The sequence below is a fragment of the Equus asinus genome, chromosome 5, assembly GCF_041296235.1.
Source record: "Equus asinus isolate D_3611 breed Donkey chromosome 5, EquAss-T2T_v2, whole genome shotgun sequence".
Lineage (NCBI taxonomy): Eukaryota > Metazoa > Chordata > Mammalia > Perissodactyla > Equidae > Equus > Equus asinus.
Genome location: NC_091794.1, coordinates 67,173,068 through 67,192,514, shown reverse-complemented (window position 1 = coordinate 67,192,514; position 19,447 = coordinate 67,173,068). Strand labels below are relative to the sequence as shown.

The window sequence follows — 19,447 nt, the reverse complement described above, 5'->3', positions numbered from 1 at the left end:
TGCCCTGAGCAGCCCCCTGGAGAGTGTGCTCCAGCCTCCCCCTGGTCAAGGAAGAGGAGGAGAGCAGCCCTGCCGAGCTGGTCTGCTGTCCTCGACTCTCCCACCACCCCTTCCCCGGGATTCTGGAGGAGAAAACTTCCCCCTTCTCCAGGGCCTGCTACAGTGTGTACCACATAGGTGGCACTCACGATGTGTGGGAGGAACCAACACAATGATGAATGATGGCCAGCAGATCCTCCATGAACACAAGATAATACAGTTACCCAAGTAACTGCCACAGAGTACAAAGTGCCCGGTGCAGTCGAAGAGATATCAACTCAGTGTCAGGAGAGACATTACAGCGGTCTAGTGCAAGGTCATGGCCTCATGCAAACTGGAGTATACACCTGACCCCGTGATTCACCAGCCATGAGCTAGTTTCGCTTTCCTCATCTTGGGAAAGGGAATAATATTACTAAGAATACTGAGAACTCTTATCTACCCAGCTCCCGTCCCTCCGTTAAACAATACTGAGTACAAGCAAATATGAGTACTTGCTCCAGGAATACTCGTTCCTGGAAGATAAGAATGAGAACAAGCTAAAAGAGCTTACGGAGACTAACAGCATGCTCTTCGAGGCCCACTTTAAGACCCTCACCTCCCTGAGCCCACCAATCCAAAGCTATCATATGGGAAACTCTACTCAGTGGGAACCAGTTCCCCATTTTACAAGACCTGCCTTACAATCCCCCAGCCCAGGCCCTCAAAGTCTGTCAGCACCCTCGCCTAATCTCCCCTTCTGACAGCTAACAGGACTGTCAAGGTGATCCTCTCGCTGCTCCTGGAGTTAGTTAACTTAGCTTTAGCTTAATCAACAGGCATTTTTGATGGTCTCTGAGCAATCCAATAACTGATCCTCCTTCACAACTATTTGGGAGGGTTGTATTAGATAAGGAAAAAGAGAATTTAGCTTAGTGCCTGGCACTTGGTAAATACACTTTAAATAATATAAATTATTGGTATCACTATGATCAGAGGACAGACAAGTTACTTGTAGCTGGGGAAATTCATTTATCCATCCTTTCAACAATCCACCATTGAACTGGTCTATCTGGCCATGTTCTAGCCCTTGGAGATCCAGAGATGAGAAGTTACTGACTTTGAGGCACTTAAGACTTAGAGGAGAAAATAGATGGGGAAAGTCAAAGTTATAACAGAGTGTGACCAGCCAAAGTGGAAGGGATACACAGAGCAAAATGGCGGCATAAAGAGAGGAGTCATCACTCTGCCTTGGAGGTGATGACACTAAGCTCTAGGACTGGGAGAGACAAGGCTCAGTGGCCTCAATTCTGGAGGTTGGAGAGAAGCGTGCCAGCCAGTAAGGAGTATGGAATAGGAAAAGCCTCTCATTGAGAAGGAATAGGATGGGGAGAGCCAAGTGGCATGGGACACAGCTGAGATAGATGCATTGGGAACCTAACCAGGTGTGCATGATGGAAACTAGGAAGGAGGCTGCAGAGACAGGCGTGCATATCAAGGAGGGCTTTATATGAAAATGGAGGATCTTGGGCCTTATTCTGAGGAAAGAGAATCCTTATTATCACAGCCACTAAAGCGTTTGAGTGTTTCCTATAAGCCAGGCACTGTTCCACACACTTTATACACTTAACATGTTCTATACATTAACCTCATTTCATATTCATGACAACCCTAACTTCTATTCTTACCATCCTCATTTTACTGGTGAGGAAAACTGAGTGGCAGAGAAGTTAAGTAACTTGCTCGAGATTAAACAGCTCCAAAGCGACAGAGATGGGATTTGAAGCCAGGAAGTCGGGCTACCAAGTCTATGCTTTTAGTCACTACCCTCAGTCACCTCTGATGGGATCAGATTTCTGTTTGAGAATGATGCCTCTGGCAGCAAATAGATAAGCAATTCCAGGGGCTAAAACTGGATGTGTAAGAAAAAAATGGATAGCAGATCTTATCCAAAGGGGCTCTCTAAAGGTTTTAAAGAATGACATGACAAGTTGAGCGTGAATTCATGAAAAAACCACTAAGGCAGCCATAGGCATGAATGATGGAGAGAAACAATATGGAAACAGGGAGACCAGTAGGTTAGAAACCATTGCGATAGCCCCAGCTAGAGGTGATTGCATCCACAATTCAACTTCAAAACCCAGAAGAGGAGGCACGCAGGTTCTCGCTATTCCCAAACATTTACTCACTTCTCAGCCCCCAATTAAGGCATTGGACAGGAAGTTCAAGTCAGCACATGAGCGCTGCCACTTTCAAGAAAAGTCAAGCAGGCCTAACTGCTCCATCGAGAAGTTTCCTAACCATAATTGATGTGTTCAACCTCAGCTGCTGTTTAGACAACTTTGTGGACACCCAGAGGAAGAGCAGTTGGTGAGCGTGGCCAAGTGATGGCAGGCATTAGAATGACGCCTGTTCCTTCACATCTTATTTCCTGGCTTTCTGTGTTCCGCCGCAACCACAGGTAAGCCAGGCGGGAGGGCACCATGAGCGTGTTGAATGGGATGCTGTGTCCATCCCCAGGAGACTGGGAATGTTCCACAAATGGCTGCTGGATCCTGGGGCCACTTTTGTAACGTCTAGAGAGAGAAATCGTGCTGTGCTTCTGCAGAGACAGTCAAAATCTCGATCTCAATCTCTCTCTCTCCTCTAACGGAGTGTGGGTGGAACAAATCTGCTTGGTTCCTACATTTAACTCTTGAGTGCCACCTTCTCACATCTCGGTTCAGCGCAGCCAAGACAAGTAAATAAAGATTAGCCAAGGGTCATTTTCAAGGAGGGGGGGGGCAGGAGGCAGATGTAGTCAAAAGAGAGTGGGCTTCATGTGCTATGGTTCTTGAGGTCGCCTCTCCAGTCCTTGGCAGGAGATTTCTGAAGGCTTTTTGACCAGGGACTTCCTTTCTTGTGGAGCAGCTGATGATATTGATGGGCTCTTGAAGATACCTTGGAAAATCCTAGCCCGCAGGAGGCAATCTGGGCTCAAAGCTGACCTTTGCGTCCTGGAAGTAGATTATATGAGAACAGAGATGGGTGTGCCTTTTCCTTCTGCATTAAAACAAAAGTCAGTCTGCTTAACTTGGTTTTCTCCCCAATTTAGTTAACTTAGCAAATGCAATATTGGAGACTAAGTATTTTCAAAGGGACACCCCCTGAGGGGTGATCAGTGGTTGGGGTGTGAGGAAGCAGGGGGAACTTTAATTGAGCTATATAAAAAGATGCTCTGGGATCTATGTCTCTTCCTGATGGGGGAAATCCATTTCCAAGATGAACCAAAATCAGGTAGTTACATTCCCCACCTGAAGGGGAAAACTAGGACATCCTCCTCCTCGTCACAGCAGAAGGAAGGCCCAGGAGCAGGGTACAGAACACTTGGCCTAAAACAGAGACCCTCCAGTCATTTTCTGGGGTAAGGGACAAAGCAGATTATTGGCATTTTGCAGAACCTCTGAGAGGGAGGCACTGTTGCCTCAGAAATATGACTGCTAACGACTTGTATTTACCATTGAGACTTCCAGCAATTAGCATTAATTTGCAGAGAAATGACTCCACAAATAGAAATGAAGACCCGAATATAAGAAAAGGACATCCTAGCCAGCTCAGCAATGGGACAAGAGCACATCAGAAGGTCGGCAGAAACCAGACTTCACGTGTCGGGAATGCAACCGGGGCCAGCCGCTCTTTTCTATATCGGGCTAAGGGCTCACGGTTCTTTGGCAGAAAGAACTAGAGCTTTACATTAAAGTTGGCCTGAGAGGCCGTCTAGCCCAGTGGTTGCACAGTCTTGCCTGCTTTAAATCCTAGAATCACCTCTAACCATGGACAAATCACTTAATCTCTTCATGCCTCACCTTGTACATCTGCATAATAGGATTCATAATGGTACTCCCTTCTTATGATAAAAGAGTTAAATGAGACAAAACATTTAAAACATCATGCCAGACATAGGAAAAGCTCCATCAACATTATTGGTCTGTCTTTTATCTCTTCTTGCAGCTATTCATGTTATGTCAAATTTTTTGCGTGAGTCAGATAATGTTCTCATTGCAGAGACTGGTTTTAATGAAGTACCTAACATATAACTTCTTCACATTCTGTTAGAGACACAGATGTGGGTTGGCAAACTGTTAAGTTTCAGTGCTTCCAATGGGTAAAACCTGGTACGTGTGTCCTCTTATAAAATGTGGTCTGAAAGAACTTTGGTTCTGCCCAGGTGTGTGGCACTGGGCCCTGTATTAAATGCTATTTGGATACAGAATGGGCACAGCTCAGATCTGGCATCCAGAGGTGCATGGCTGTGCCTGTTTCTCTGCCATCCATCGGGAGCACCTGCTGCTTGGAGGCAACTACTCCTCCATGTGGGTCCCTGAGGTCCCTGGGTGTCACGCATGAGCCCTGCTGCAGGGGATGGAGTTCAAGCGGTCAGTCCCCCTTGCCCACCCCACCCTCTCTGCACTGAGGTAGAGGAGAGATGGGCAGGACTTTGGCCGTAGCTGAGCAGACAGGGGCGGGGAGTTGGAGATATGGATCGGGCTGGGTGGAGACAGGGAAGGGGGGAGCCAGAAAGCCCCATGAGTGATGCAGCAGCACAGATAACAGCCTTGTCTATCCTCGTCCCTCACGAAACCTCCTGGTCTCCAGGAGCCTGTGCCTCAGCGGCCTTTGGGGAGACAGAGACTAGCCTGTTGGCAGGCAGAGGCCAAGCCACTGGGTAACCAACTGGACGCCTTTATTGTTTCTGCCTTCTGCAAGCAGTAGCACGAGTGCAACAACTTTTATTATTTTCTAAGTGTTTCACATAGGAACCTATGCAAAAGGCACGATTATTATCCCTGCTCTCCAAAATAGAGGTACAGCAAGGTTTAACAACCTGCACAAGGTAACCCAAAGACGGCGGGGAGCCAGGCTATGCACTCAGCTCTGATGGATGTCACTGCCGCTGGTCTTGTCCACTGCACTGTGTTATTGGGCCATCCGGGCACCAGCCATCAAGTTCTGTTTCTCTCTCAACCTGAGCACCTACTGGGTGTGAGTCAGCATCCTGAGATCCACAGAAATACTAGTCAGTGGGCTGAGGTGGTCAAGGCAGACTTCTCGCAGGTAGAGGCCTCTGTTACCTCAAACTTTCCCTCAACCCAGAAAGAGAGAAAGCAAGAGGTCCAGAGAGGGTAAGTTACTTCTCCTGGTAGGTTGCTATCATATCTGTGAGAAGTAGGGCAGGAGCCCCGAAGCAGAGCTGCTCATTCCGAAGCTCTGGGCTCCTGAGCAACAGCCCTCAAATCTGCCACCAAGGGGAAGGAGAAAATCAGGGGATGTGTCCACCCATATGTGAAGACAGACTACTCTGGGCCAAAAGAGAACTAGAACTCTTCCCTTCTCTGCAACTAAAACCTGGTACAAATGTCTCCAAACTAAAGAGGGTGTGGAGGAGGAGTTTTGGAAAGAGCTGTGAAGTCATCATAAGCCAAGGTCAACGGAAGGCTCTGTAGGTTTCGGGCTGGGATGGAGATAGGGCATGGCTGGGGAACTTTGAGTATTGACGTCTTTGCCTTTCGCATGAGGTGTTGAACTCCTCAAGGACAAGAACTGGGCTTTCTTCCTTCTGCTCCACAGTATCAAAGGAAGCTCCCAATATGGTTGGGTAGATAGTTGAATGGATGGATATATGGGTGGGCGGATGCATAAAAGAATCATTGAATAACCACTTTATAACCATTAGGATGGTTATTATAAAAACAAAACAAAACAGAAAGTAAGTGTTGGAGAGGATATGGGGAAATGGGAACCCTTGTACACTGCTGGTAGAAATGTAAGATGGTGTAGCCTCTGTGCAAAATGGTATGATAATTCCTAAAAACATAAACATAGAATTACTACATAACCCAGAAATTCCAGTATATACCCGAAAGAGTTGAAAACAGGGACTCAAAAAGATATTTCTATACCCAGGTTCACAGCAGCATGATTCACAATACCTCAAAGGTGGAAGCAACCCAAATCTCCATCAAAAGATGAGTGGATGAACAAAATGTAGTATAAATGTATAATGGAATGTTATTTAGCGAGGAAATTCCGACACACGCTACCACATGGATGAACTCTGAAGACGTTATGCTAAGTTAAACAGCCAGTCACAAAAGATAAATATTGTTTGATTCCACTTATACGTGGTACCTAGAATAGTCAACTTCATAGAGATAGAAAGTAGAATGAAGGGTGCCAGGGGACAGGGGAAGAGAGAAATGGGAGTTATTGGTTGATAGTATAGGGTTTCAATTTGGGAGATGAAAAAGTTCTGGAGATGCATGGTGGTGATGGTCGCATAACAATGTGTATGAACTTAATGGCCCAGAATCATACACTTAAAACGATAGATTTTATGTTATATATAATTCACCACAACTAAAAAAATGAAAATAAAGAATCATTGACTAGATGGATGAATATTATAAGTGCAGTTCTTACAGGGTTTTTTTTCTATTTCTGGCCTCTTGTTTACTTAGATTGGCATATGTATAGGTTTGAGAACTATCTTTGCTTCTTCACAATGATACGGACCTGGGCAAGGGACCAACCGCATTTCAGCACTCTAGACTCCAAGACCTCACAGGACTTTAGGATAACAGCATTAGCGGGAAAGTGCATTCGGGAATAAGAATCCTGCAGTCAAGTCCCTTCAGAGGAAGTAGGCGGGGTATGCAGAATAAACCCACACATAACAAACCAATATCAGGAAGGACAGTGGCATCAGAGTCAGAAGAGCTGGTTGGAAATCCCAGGACGATTACTGTGGGATATTGTGCAAGTTACGCTGCCTCTCAAGCTTCAGTGTCCTCACCTGTGAGATTCGGGGGGAGCAAGTGTGGAAGAGAAAAAGGGTGAACTGTGAAGTGCTGTGCTTGTATAAGGCACTCCATTAGCAGCAGCATCTCTATCCTCAGCTGGGCCAGGCGTGGGAGGGATAGATTGCTCAGTGTCGGGATGAGGCAGTAGCCTGAGCAGGTCGGAGGCTCATCATCATTGAGAACTAATGCTACGATTTATCAGGTAAATGGCACCACTGGAGAGAGTGCTCTTGACAATCAGAAGGAAATAAATCCTTGAGTCCTCCACGTACTTATGTCCCCTTGCCATTAAATCTGGAGAAAATAAACTCCTCGTGCACGAAGGTTTACTGATTCCTAAGGACAGTTGCTGGCTTTACAAATCCATCAGTACCTGTGTGTGAGGTGAGCCCGCGGTAGGGCAGTAGAAGAGCCCAAGTTCAGCTCGGTGAGGACAGCGAGAAATGAGGCTGACTCCCGGTCCGGGACAAGTCGCAGGTAGAAAGCAAGTGGTCAGGCTGCCTCACAGTCCATAGGCCAGAGAAAGGAGAGACTGGACCTGAGTCAAGGCAATTGCAATCACAAGATGACAGAGCCTGTCATATCACAGACCTTACAGCCAGTTCACATGTGTGTGACCTGTGCAGAAGGGCCCTGCGCTTGGTTTAACGCTCTGCTGCTGCCATCTTGAAGTCTGTAACGAGTTTTGAACAAGGGCTCTGATTTTCCATTTGCATTGGGCCCTGCAAATTATGTATCCATTCCTGCAGACCGGACAATACGTCTAAGTGTCTAGATTCTCCAGTATGTTCTAATTTTGTCAGAGAGATAGGAACTATATAAGAAGAACTTGGGTTGAGGGAAAAAGGAGAGAAAAAGAGGAAAGAATGAAGATAAGGAAATTAACTATTGACCTCAAATGTTACTTTTCCATGAGGTTGCCCAAGACCACTCTGTTTAAAATTGCAACCTGCTCCCCGCAAGCCCTCTCCTTGATCCCCTTGTCTCAGCTCTATTTCAAAAATTTTTCGATAGATTTACTACATGCTGTACTTGTTTAGCATGTTTATTATGTATTGTCTATCTTGTCCTCCTAGGACATAAGTTCCAAGAGGGTGGGGATCCTCAGCTGTCTTGTCATTGCTGCATCCAACATGCCTACAAGTCCCAACCTGTTCTGCTGCAGGCCCTGAGTGGATTTTCCATTGACGAAAGAATGAATGAAGCACCTAATATGTGCTAAGATCTCTGCCGGGTCCTTACAAGGACCTTACAAGATCTGGCCATTTGTTTACTATATGTAGGAGCCAAGCTGGGTTCCAGCGACACAAATGTAAATAAGTCAGGGGATCAGCCCTCAATTTAGATATTAGCAATTGAGAGATATTCCTTTACAAGGCAGAACCCGAGGCTCAGAGAAGCTGAATGGTTGGCCAAATGTTAATATAGAGAAAACTCATGCTTTTCCTGGAGTGGATTTGAGTCTGAAGGAGAAGAAAAGCAGAGTGAGGAAGAGAACGTGGGGCATGGGATGGGGAGAAGGCAGACAGAGGGGTGGGCATGGAGGAGAAACCACACCCTGAGTTCTGGGTGGCTTGCTTTGGGAAGAGAAAGCTCAGGGAAGGGAAGTGAACAGGAAGGGTTCCAGAAATCATCTTAGTTGTTCAGGAAACGTGAGCGTTTCCTTGAGACTCAGCCCCACATCTGGAGGGAATGACTGCCCCCTGACCCAGCCATGACCTTCACCCAGTCCCTTGATGACCCAGGACACACATCTACTAGACTTCTCTAAGCTGGGAAGCTGTGCTTTAACAAAAAGAGTCCTAAACTTGGACTCAGGAGCCTGGATCAAAATTCTGTCCTTGCCACTGAAGGTGTCAGTCAGCTCACTGCTCGGAACCCCACCATTAAAATGGGCGTGCACTTTTGCAACAAGTGTCACACTGCGGTGTTGCTTGCAAAACACTGCACAATCAGAAAAGCAGCCCGCGGGGCAGAGCTGGAGAAAGCTTTTAACCCAGAGCCAAAAATGGCTGCCCCCGCCAACTCATTATGAGCTGCGTGGCCTTAGGCAAACCTCTCAACATCTCTGAGCCTCAGTTATTTTGCCTGTAAGCCACAAAGCCTTAAGCAATAAGAGATTCCTAATATAGAGAGGAAAATGGTTAGAATGTAATTGAATTTATAACCCCAACCTCATTAGCATAAAGTTTTTGCCAACTCTGCAAAGTTCACCTGCATAAGCCTGGACGTGCGGAAGGTCAAATCTCACAACCAAAGCGTGTGATCAGTTCTCCACTTTTTCATAAAGACTTTTGCCTTTGAAAGTTGCAGAATGTGCCTGATCTTAAGTTCCAACTTGGCTTAACTCTTTTTGCCTGGGGAGTATATCAGATCACTGAGGCAGGGCAGAAAGTAAGGGGTCCACAGGTAACCTGGTATGTTTTCCCAATTCAATTGCATGAGGCAGTTCAGTTTCTGTATAAGAAAAGTAGTCAAATTATTGCAAATGTCTAGTCAATTCCAAATGTCACCAGTTACCAGTAAACAACAAAAGCCGGCTACATTCAGGACTGGATCATTTAAAACATAATTATAATAAATGATTTAAAGGAGCTCTTTTAATTACCACTACGTATCAAAGCCTCAGGAAGGCATTCCAGAAGAATTGTTTTCTATTGTAACTGCATAAATTTAAATGCCATTAATTTCCTATCTGTCACTCACTTCTCTTCTACTACATTGATCTCTGTATCAGGGAACACAGCGCCTCCCATTTCATTTAGGGATTTCATGGTTTTGACTCAGGAAGAGCTTTGTTTTCAGTCCGTCAGTTCCCAAATGCCATTTCCACTCCAAAGCATAATTTGGTAGACCAAGTGAAAGCTAAAATGAAGGAGAAGAAGTCAGACCAGGTCAAGGAATTGGAAAGACCACTGTCTTTGTCATTAGGAAATCAAGTTTTTACTCCTGGCTCTGCCACTAATTTGCTGTGTGACCTTGGGCAAGACCCGTTACCTATCTGGGTCTCAATTTCTGCATCTATAAAATGGGAGAAACAATAATTTCTGCCCCTGCTGTCTTACTGGAACTTTTGAGGGTTAAATGAAAAATCAGATAGGGCTTTGTGAACAACTCCTTCCTTTAGCCAGTTAATCGCTCAGTAATCGTTTCATGAGCGCCGCCTACATGCTAGGCACGATGCTAGATCTAGGACGGAGAACGGAGGAAAGACAAATGCCTCTCTGGGAAGAAGCTTGCTGTGGGTGGAGGAGACAAAAGAGTGACTGTGCCCCAAGGCGCTGGATGCGCTCTTTCCTGTTCTGTTCGTTTGTCCCCCTTTAGTTAGAAATGCCTGATTTTAGAGTCTCTACAGAGAATGATACAATCGCGTGGTTTAGTCCAAAATAAGCCCTTCAATCTTGTGTCTTGAACCTTTGTTCACACAAGTAGCTGCTTACATGGTTCATTTTTTGGCCGTTTGTCTAGAATTTTAAATATTCATAGACATAATCGTATGTTTGCCTTCTCTCAGAAAAATGTGGCTTCTTAACAACGAGTCTTTCCGGTCTACTTTACAGGCACTGTCCGGGCCTGGATTAATGTCCTTCTAGGAGAATGCAACCAGCGGGACGTGGAGAAATGACGGGCGTTTGGATTCTCAAATAAACATTTCTCAGAGGGACCTTCCAAGACCTCAGGGGACTTCGTGGCGACACCTTCAAATGCCAGCCATCTGTACAAATACCAATAGCTAAGTTTTAAAAAAAGACCTACATTTTTCAAAGTGGGCTATCAGAATGTACATTAGTGCCCTCCTACCTCGACTGCTTATAAGAATGGCCCTTGGCATACCTTGGAAGGCTGAGATGGAAGGAACCGCATGGAACAATAGATCTTTCAGCACTGGAGCTGTGTTCCTCCCCCCTCCAAAGACAGAGTTAAGATCGGTGCTCAGGGGGAACAGGGAGCTAGGAGAAAGCGCAACGAGGCAGTCAGTGGTGATGCGAACGACCGTACACCGAACCCTCACGGTGACTGAAGCCCTCATGAGGACAGAGTCCTTCCTTCAAGGTGGTTTTGACTTCCTGAATATCTGAATCATTGTTCAGGAAGGAGACACTTCATGCTCAGAAATTGCAGCTGATGAGAGAAAAATGGATTGGATTTGGAGTCAGAATTTCTGTGCTGAGTCCAGGCTCAGCTACTTCATTGATATGTGAACTTAGGCAAATTATTTCACCACTTTGAGGAGCAGTTTTGTGAACTGTAAAGAGGGGTGACAATATATATGGTAAATATGAAATGACAGCTGATAGAGTTTTATGACCCAAGTCGTATTATTTGTAAGAAAAGAGAGAGGCTAATCCAGGTGAAGTGAGCTGGACTGGTTTTCTAAACTTCTTTGAGAGGGGTTTTGAAATCGCCCCACCCCGTCTTTCCATCCTCCCCTCCCTCTTTCTTGTTTTCTCTCTCCAACTTTTATTTATTTTTAAAGATTGGCACCTGAGCTAACAACTGATGCCAATCTTCTATTTTTTTTTTTTGCTTTTTCTCCCCAAATCCCCCCAGTACATAGTTGCATATTTTTTCAGTTGTGGGTCCTCCTAGTTGTGGCATGTGTGATGTCACCTCAGCATGGCCTGATGAACAGTGCCATGTCCACGCCCAGGATCTGAACTGGCAAAACCCCAGGCCACCGAAGCGGAGCGCACGAACTTAACCACTTGGCCATGGGGCCGGCCCCCAACATTTATTTATTAAGTGCTAACCTTGTGCAAACAACACTGCTAGAGGCAGTTGTATTAGTCAGGGTCCCAGCATAGAACCGGTGGATCATTCAGATGAAGTAACTGAGGGGAGTCTAATGAGGAGACTATTTATACAGGTGTGGACAGGGTGAAAGGAAGCCTATGTGGGTGGTGGAGCCCTCCAGGCTCACAGCAGAGGGGAGCCCTTACCACCTTTAAGCCTGAGGAGCCAAGTGGGAGGAGCATTATCCAGAGCCAGGAGGAGCGGTAGCTGTAGCTATGGCTGTAGGAGAGGGCTTTTCAACCCAAGCTGTGACCTCAGGTAGACGAGCTGTGACCTCAGGTAGACGAGCTGTGGCCTTGGCAGGGAGAGAACCAGGAGACTAACTGCGCTGAGCCATCTTCCTGCATCTGATTCCCTGCTGGTGCTTTCCAGTGGCCAAACCCAAGCCGAAGCCAGAAGTCAAGGGGGTCCATGGATGCAGCCCACTGAGCTCGGTGGCCCAGAGCCATGTGGACGAGGGTGGAGACTGGATCTGAAGAGATGAGCACAGACTGTTGGGCACCAGAGTACAGTCCGGCAGTTGAAAAGATTGGTTCTAGAGCCACTGGGCTGCGTTCAGCTGCACCCTTGCTCTCCTACTGTGCTGCCTTGGACGGACACTCTTTGCAGGTCTCAATTTCCTCATCTGATCAAGGGTTATAATGAAAGTATCCATCCATGGGTTACTGTGAGCATTAAATGAATGCTCACAACCACTTATAGCATGCCTGGCACGTCCTCAGTGCTGTACTGAGCATTAGCTTGTACGCATGGGATACGATGGTGACAAGAATGGCGGGTGAGTGAAAGGCTCTCACTGTCCTGAACGGCAATGCACGCTGGACCGCCCCTTGATGCCTTTTCTTCTCTTGCACTCAGGCATGGCCTGTGACATGACTGTTTTGAGACTCTGAGGTAATGGAGAAAAACTAGCAGGGAAGAAAAATATTGTCATTCCATTTTCTTCCCCCCTGCCCCCGACAGTCCCACTGCAATTTTTGTCTTCACTAAATCAGGACTCATGACCCAGGTTTCTGCCAATTACAAACATCTGCCACTATCGGCCTCCATCCCTAGTGACTTGTAACCCTGGCAGAGGAGCAGGTCACCCTGAGGAACTGACAAAGTCCTCCTCAGTCCCAGGTCCAGCATCCTGCTTTGGAAAGTCCCTGGTTCTCAGCCAGGGATTGTGTTTTCCCAGATCATCTTACCTCCTTGCCCAAGGAAGGGGCACACTAACAGCTGAGGAGCATAAGAAAGGAGCCCTGGTGGCCAGCCCCATGGCGTAAGTTTGGCGCACTCTGCTTCAGTGGCCCAGGTTCGCCGGTTCATATCCCGGGTGTGGACCTACAGCACTCAACAGCCATGCTGTGGTGGTGACCTACATACAAAGCAGAGGAAGCCTGGCAGAGCTGGCAGCTCAGGGCCAGTCTTCCTCAACAATAACAACAACAAAAACAACAACAACAAAAGGAGCCCTGAGCTAGGAGTCGAAAGAGCTGTGTTCAAATCCCCGCTCTATTCTGTTTGAGCTGTGTGACCTTAACCTAATAACAGTTCCTTGTTAACGTAGGTTCCTTAGACAGAGAACAGAGACTTGAGTTCTGCAGATTCTTTTGAATGTAGAAGGGAATGAAAAGTCAAAGTCAGTGGTAGTAAACTGAGCGATGGACAAGGAGTTTAAAAACCTGTGCTATAGTTTTCAGAGCTTGTATTGACTAGCAATGTGAGTGTAGACAAGTCAGTTCATGTCGCTGGCCCTTAGTTTTCCCATTTGCCAAATATCTAACTGGCTTACAGCTACGTACAGCTAGATGTGAAAGTGCTTGTAAATTACCAGATATATTTGAGGAACACGGCATGACTGGCATGCTCTGATCTCACATGCTAATCACATTAATTGGGAGTCAGTGTTCACACCGCCCCCCACCCCCCCTGACACGTACCGTACAGCCAACAACCTATTACCTGACCATACCTAGCCAGGAGTGGTGGGATAAATGCCAGGAACTGGCATCGTTGCTGTCCATAGCTTTAGTCCCCACCCTGGCAGCACTGAGTGCATTTCTTTCATTATTTATACTTAAGAAACTCTGCATAATCGTTCAAGTTCAAAATTTGAATAGATGGCCAAGAAGCTTGTTGAATTATTTATTTTAACTGGCTTATTTCTGTGTTGGGTAATTTCTTCCATGTGCTTCCACTATATCAATAACGGGAGGCAATTATTGATTTTTCTAAAGCCATTAGGTTCAATGAATTGTTCAATTAGTTTTAGGATTTCAAATAGAAAAAGATGCAAGAGTACCACTCTTGGCAGTTAGATAGAAACAACTTTCTGAAAGGAGGCTAGTGCTCTAATTTGTAAAACGCACAGGTGAATGGGGGGCGGGCCCTGCAGTGCACACGCCCATCCAGGCTTGCGTCCTGATGGTTCCGGTTTCATGGCGCTGCCTCCTGAGCACTAGTTGAGGGGGCTGTCAACTAACACATATTTGTGGTAGTGTTTACTCATTGGTAATGTCAAGCTATTATAAATCCAGATGGATGATAAACACACAATGCCTTTAAAAGATAAATATCAGTAGACAATGTCGTGTCCACCTCTGGCCCTAAATGTTTGAGAGCTCTCCATTTCCTACAGAATAAAGTTTAGACTCCAGGCAGACAAATCAGACAACACCCTGTGTGAAACTGACAAGCGTCTCCTGGACTTCACACCTTTGCTTGTGCTATTGTCACAGCCTGGAATGTGCTCGCCTCTCTTTTTGTCACTGTCCTTTTCACATGTTGGGGAGGCAGCAAGGAGAACTACAGAGCTCCCCAAACTTTAGTCATCCACACACCAACTTCTCATTTCCATACCACTGTATCACCACTCAGTCAGCAGGTTTTCAAATGACACGCTCTGACTCTCAAATATCTACTCTAGCCTCATTCTCAGCATTTACAGCAATAAAATCATGGGTTTAAGATTCTAGTCATATTACTTGTGGTACACATTAAAACAAAGATATAACTATTAAAATAAACCATGAACCACATAAAAACCATCTCAGACACTACCGGGGATTTCCACGTCACATTTTAGGAAACGCTGGGGAGCAGAGAAGACTTCAGGCTGTGGCACAGGCTCCAGCCACTTACTAGCTCTGTGTCCTTGGGCAAGGGAGGCCAACATGCAGCCTCAGCCTACACCTGTGTAACGTGAAGATCACAACAGCACTCACCACAGCGCACGGCTGTGAAAATTAGATAATACATAGAAAGCGCGTAGCACTCGATGGTGCGTATCACATCTAGGTCAGCAAACACCTCGGAGAGTTATTGCAGAATGGTGAGGAGCAAGGGCTCTGGGGCCAGCCTGCTTGGGTTCAAATCCTGACTACTGAGTAATCTCAGGCAAATCACGGATGTGCTCAGTACCTCCGCGTCTGCAGAGAGCTGCCAGGAGGCTGGTAAGCTGATGTGAGTGTAGTGCTTAGAGGAGAGCCTAAACACGGTAAGCACATTAGAGATGTCAGCAATCATGATGATCTTTGCTGTGTCCTGAATGCCAGGCTGAGTGCTAGTGATGGAGAAAACTGACAGAGAAGTTCAAAGTCTCCACATATGTGTATTTTATATGCAAAAATGTCAGTATAGACAAAGTACAGAAATTGAATAGAGGAGAGAGTGGTTACCTATGTATTGGGTGGGAGGAGGTAACAAAAGAGGGCTTCACAGAGGAGGTGACAGGCACAGTTTTAAAGACTAAGATGGGGTACTGAAGAATGGAATTGATTCATCAAGACCAATTTAGTCGACACCTCCTCTGGGAAGCCTTCCCTGATCCCACAGGCACAATCAACAACTACTTCTTATTGTTTGGGGGGCGGGGGCTGGAGTTGAACCTGGATTTTTGAGTGTTGAGGCACTGGCCCACAGGAAGTGCTTTATAAACGTTTGGGAGGGTATAAAGTCAATGCTCCTGGCCTAGCTTCATTTCCTTATTCATAAAATGAACAATCTTTCCATTGCCTCTCTGCTGCTCCACAGAAAGCTGCTAATTAATATTAACAATAATAAAAACTAACCTATACTGAATACTTCCTATATGCCATCTATTTCCTTTGATCCTCGTAACAATCCTATAAAGTGAGCACTATTATAATCCCCATTTTATAGATAAGTAAGCTGAGGCTTACAAAGCTTAGGTAACGCTTCCAAAATCAACTACTAGTCTAAAACCTAGTCCACTTCTCCCAATAATGAGTACACAACCACTATGCCGCATTGCCTCTCAAAATGTCTAACTTTAAATTCTGTTTCATGAGGAAGCCATGTCAATTCCCTGGAGGGGACCATTTACTGAGTAATGCACAGCCGTTTCTCAGAGAAGTGGGCTAGGCGGTTGAAAGCAGATGCTTCAGGGACCCGGCACCAGCTAGGTCTGTGCAAATCTGCATGGTATGCAAATAGTTTACAGCAAGAGAGACAAAGTTCCCAGAACGAATCATTCTCGCCTCTGCTGCCGAGTGAGAAATACTGTGGTGATGGTCAGTCTGGCGTGAGCTCAGCTGGGCAAGGCTAATTAGGACTGAAGAGACCCAGGGCCTCAGTTGAACTCCTTGGTAATCAGAGAATTATGGAGTTAATATACAAGAATAATCTGTAATAAGATGAAGTGAAGGCAAATAGATTCTAATCGCTGTTAACTTTCCCCTGTTACAGCTTTCATCATGTGTCATGTGTTGGATCTCCATGGGAGCTCTCATCCTCCATGAGGCCCACGGAGGGGGAGGTTCAACCCCCTGGAGCAGGTTGGAAGGGGAGAAAATGGGTAGGACAATGGAATCTGCCGGCATACAGTAACTAGCGTTCATTTCAGCTGCCTCTACGGCCCTGGAGGACAGCCACTTAAAACAGGGGGCTTATTTCTTTGGGCTCCTTAACCCACTAAGGGGACATTTCAAAGATTCAGAACATTAGCCTGGGAGGGATCTTGGAGATTTATCTTCTCTAATTCTTTTATTGTACAAATGGGGAAACCAAGGCCCAGGGAGAAGCAGGCGGTGGAATGTAAAATAAAAATATAAAAAAAGATGGCATGGTGTTTTAGAAACAATGCTAACAATGAATCTAGGGAAAATAGTCTTCTATGAAAATGTGGGCTCAACACAATAGGGGATAGTGAAAATCCAGACAAGTCACTCTCACGCTGGCTGGTGTGAGCGAGCTATGACGGGAGAGGACCGTGCAGCTCATGCTGAGCGCCACACCTTCTCTTACGCTGAAGGCATGATAAGGAGTCCATGCTTGACACTGTCCTGGGGCAGGAGGCCCATGGGACTGCCCTGAGGGCAGGAACTCGGTTCTGTGTAAAAATATAAATATAGGCCTAGATACTTAAGAAATTCTTGGACTCTCCCCAGGCCTGTTGCTCCTCTTCCAGCACAGACGATGATGATAACTACCCATGCGATGAGTTACACATCGCAAAAGGAGAAGGATGCGGCTCTCTGGGACTATGTGTGGGAGTGGCCGGATGTAGAGGTGGGAGGGCCAGGAAGGCCTCCTTGAGGAATGATATGAAGGCTAATGACTTCTGAAGAGTGGCAGGATTTAAACAAGGGCAGTGGGGTGGGAAGCCGAGGTGATCCAGGATGGTACTTGGGGCAGAGAGAACCACAAGTGTGAAGGTGTGCAAGCAGGGGCAGCATCCCTCTCTGGCACGCGTGCCAGGCAGAGACGGAATGCCCAAAGTACGCTATAGCGATGCCCTTGTGTTGTGTGCTGTTGTGTACATGAGGCTGTGTGTGTGTGCTTGTTGGTGCACACATCAATTATTGGGGACATGTAAACAATTCATTCCACATTGTGGGTGCGTTGTCCACAACTGCTAGCGTGGTTGTTTCTGTGCTCTCCTGAATTAACAGAGCCTCTTCTGGTGTTATGAAGAATGGGTGCTTTGACTCAGATCCTCCAGCTGCTACCCCTGTGTACTGTCCAGGTGTCACCGTGGGAGACAGTGCTTGAGCAGGGCCTGCATGGGTGAGGCTGAGCCACGCCTGACTCAGAGGACAGGCGAATCCACCAGGCAGCTGTGGAAGACTGTTATCGTTTGACCATTATCCGACCATTATCGTTTGATAATTGGTGGTGGACAATCGTCGAGGTTCAGCGTACTCTCCAGCCTACAGACACCTCTGGTGACCAGAGATCCAGTCCCTAGAGTGCTCTGTGAGCTCTCCGAGGCGCCTCTGAGAACGGAGGTTCCAGGAATCTTCCTTTGTGCCTCACAGGACTGCCTTGAGGTCAAGAGACGCCATTTGAAAATGCGCAACGATTACTTTGTTATCCAGCATCCGCTGTTCATTTAGTCCCCCGAATATCTGATGATTTAAGAACTGGCACTATCTCAAGTACACGAGGTTTAGGGATCAGCAAGGGCCATCTGGCTAAAGCCACAAAGGAAGCTGAAAGGGAAATGTGATGATGGGAGCCCGGATCCTGCCCTGTAGGCCTCAGCACCTTGCTCTGGGGGCTCTGTGCACGAGGGGTGCGTGTTCTCTGAACAAAGAAGAGCCAGGTGCTCCCAGATGACAATTCGTCACTGGCAGGTGCAGGGCAGGCTCTGAGGGCATCCCACCTGAACGCCTGTGCCCTCAGCACAGAGCGAACCACAGCCGAGACGTGGTTCCTGCCCACTGAGAAGGAAAGCTAAATGGTAGGCAGGCCTGCCATCCCAAGACTATTAGTTCTGCCTACAATTTTATTCCTCACTTTCAAGGACAAAAGCAAAGGTTGGAGAGTTTTGCTTTTTACAGAACACTGTACATCTCCAAAGAGCGCTCATCTCACTGCTCACGTCTCACTTCCCCGAAGACATCCAACGTCTGCTGCAGCAATGTGGAATCTCATGTTAGCAAACCTGAGTCTGAGAACAAATGCTGCCGTTGGCCAACTGGCGATGACCTGGGGCTGGCTTACTCTCAGTACAGTCATTTGTAGATTGGGGACAGTATTGCCTCCTTCTCCGGGTTTTTGTGGGGAATGCTCACAAAAGTGGACCTGCGGGAGAAACTTGGAGGGAGGTGCGACCTAGTAAATGCAGCTCCGTGCTCTTCCTCCAGGGAAGCGGTCTGTCCCCGCGTCCCTTCCACCCAGCACAGCACCTTCCACAGGGGAGGTGCACACCAAGGTCTGCCGAACGTTTAATTAGATGAGTTTGAATACACAAATGTGGAATTTTCTTTTGCTTAATATTTCATATTTGATTTTTAGCAAAAAAAAAAATATACTATTGCTTCCAGTGAGGGTTGTAAGCCTATGATCAGAAACTACTTGGACTGTTGGGTTCCTTTTCTTTCCCACGAGCTGAGGCTTGGGTTATCCTAGGGCCACTGGAAGGAGGAAATCCAGGGAAACTGGCCTGCAGCCCCCCTTCACCCACCAACCAGATAGGACTGTTAAAGTCGATCTTCTTCTCCTGGGATTGCATTTACATTTTTGAGCCATTTATAAAAGTAACACAGGCCGGCCGGTGGCATAGTGGTTAAGTTCGCCTGCTCTGCTTCCGTGGCCTGGGGTTCACAGTTTCAGATCCTGGGTGCGGACCTGCGCACTGCTCACCAAGCCATGCTGTGGTGGCGTCCCCCATAGATGAACGAGAGTGACATAAAACTAGGATGTGCAACTATGTACTGGGGCCTTGGAGAGAAGGAAAGACAGGAGGAAGATTGGCAACAAATGTTAGCTCACGGCCAATCTTCCTCACCAAAAAACATAAAAAATAAACAAATAAAAGTAACAAAAATGACAATGAATTATAAAAC

General features: G+C 46.6%; 1 protein-coding gene across 2 annotated transcripts in view; it reads right to left on the bottom strand.

The window, feature by feature from the left end:
* The window catches only part of DAB1 (DAB adaptor protein 1), a 1,086,856-nt gene that overhangs the window by 618,786 nt on the left and 448,623 nt on the right, over positions 1-19,447 (bottom strand). The gene's annotated exons all lie outside the window — the stretch shown is intronic.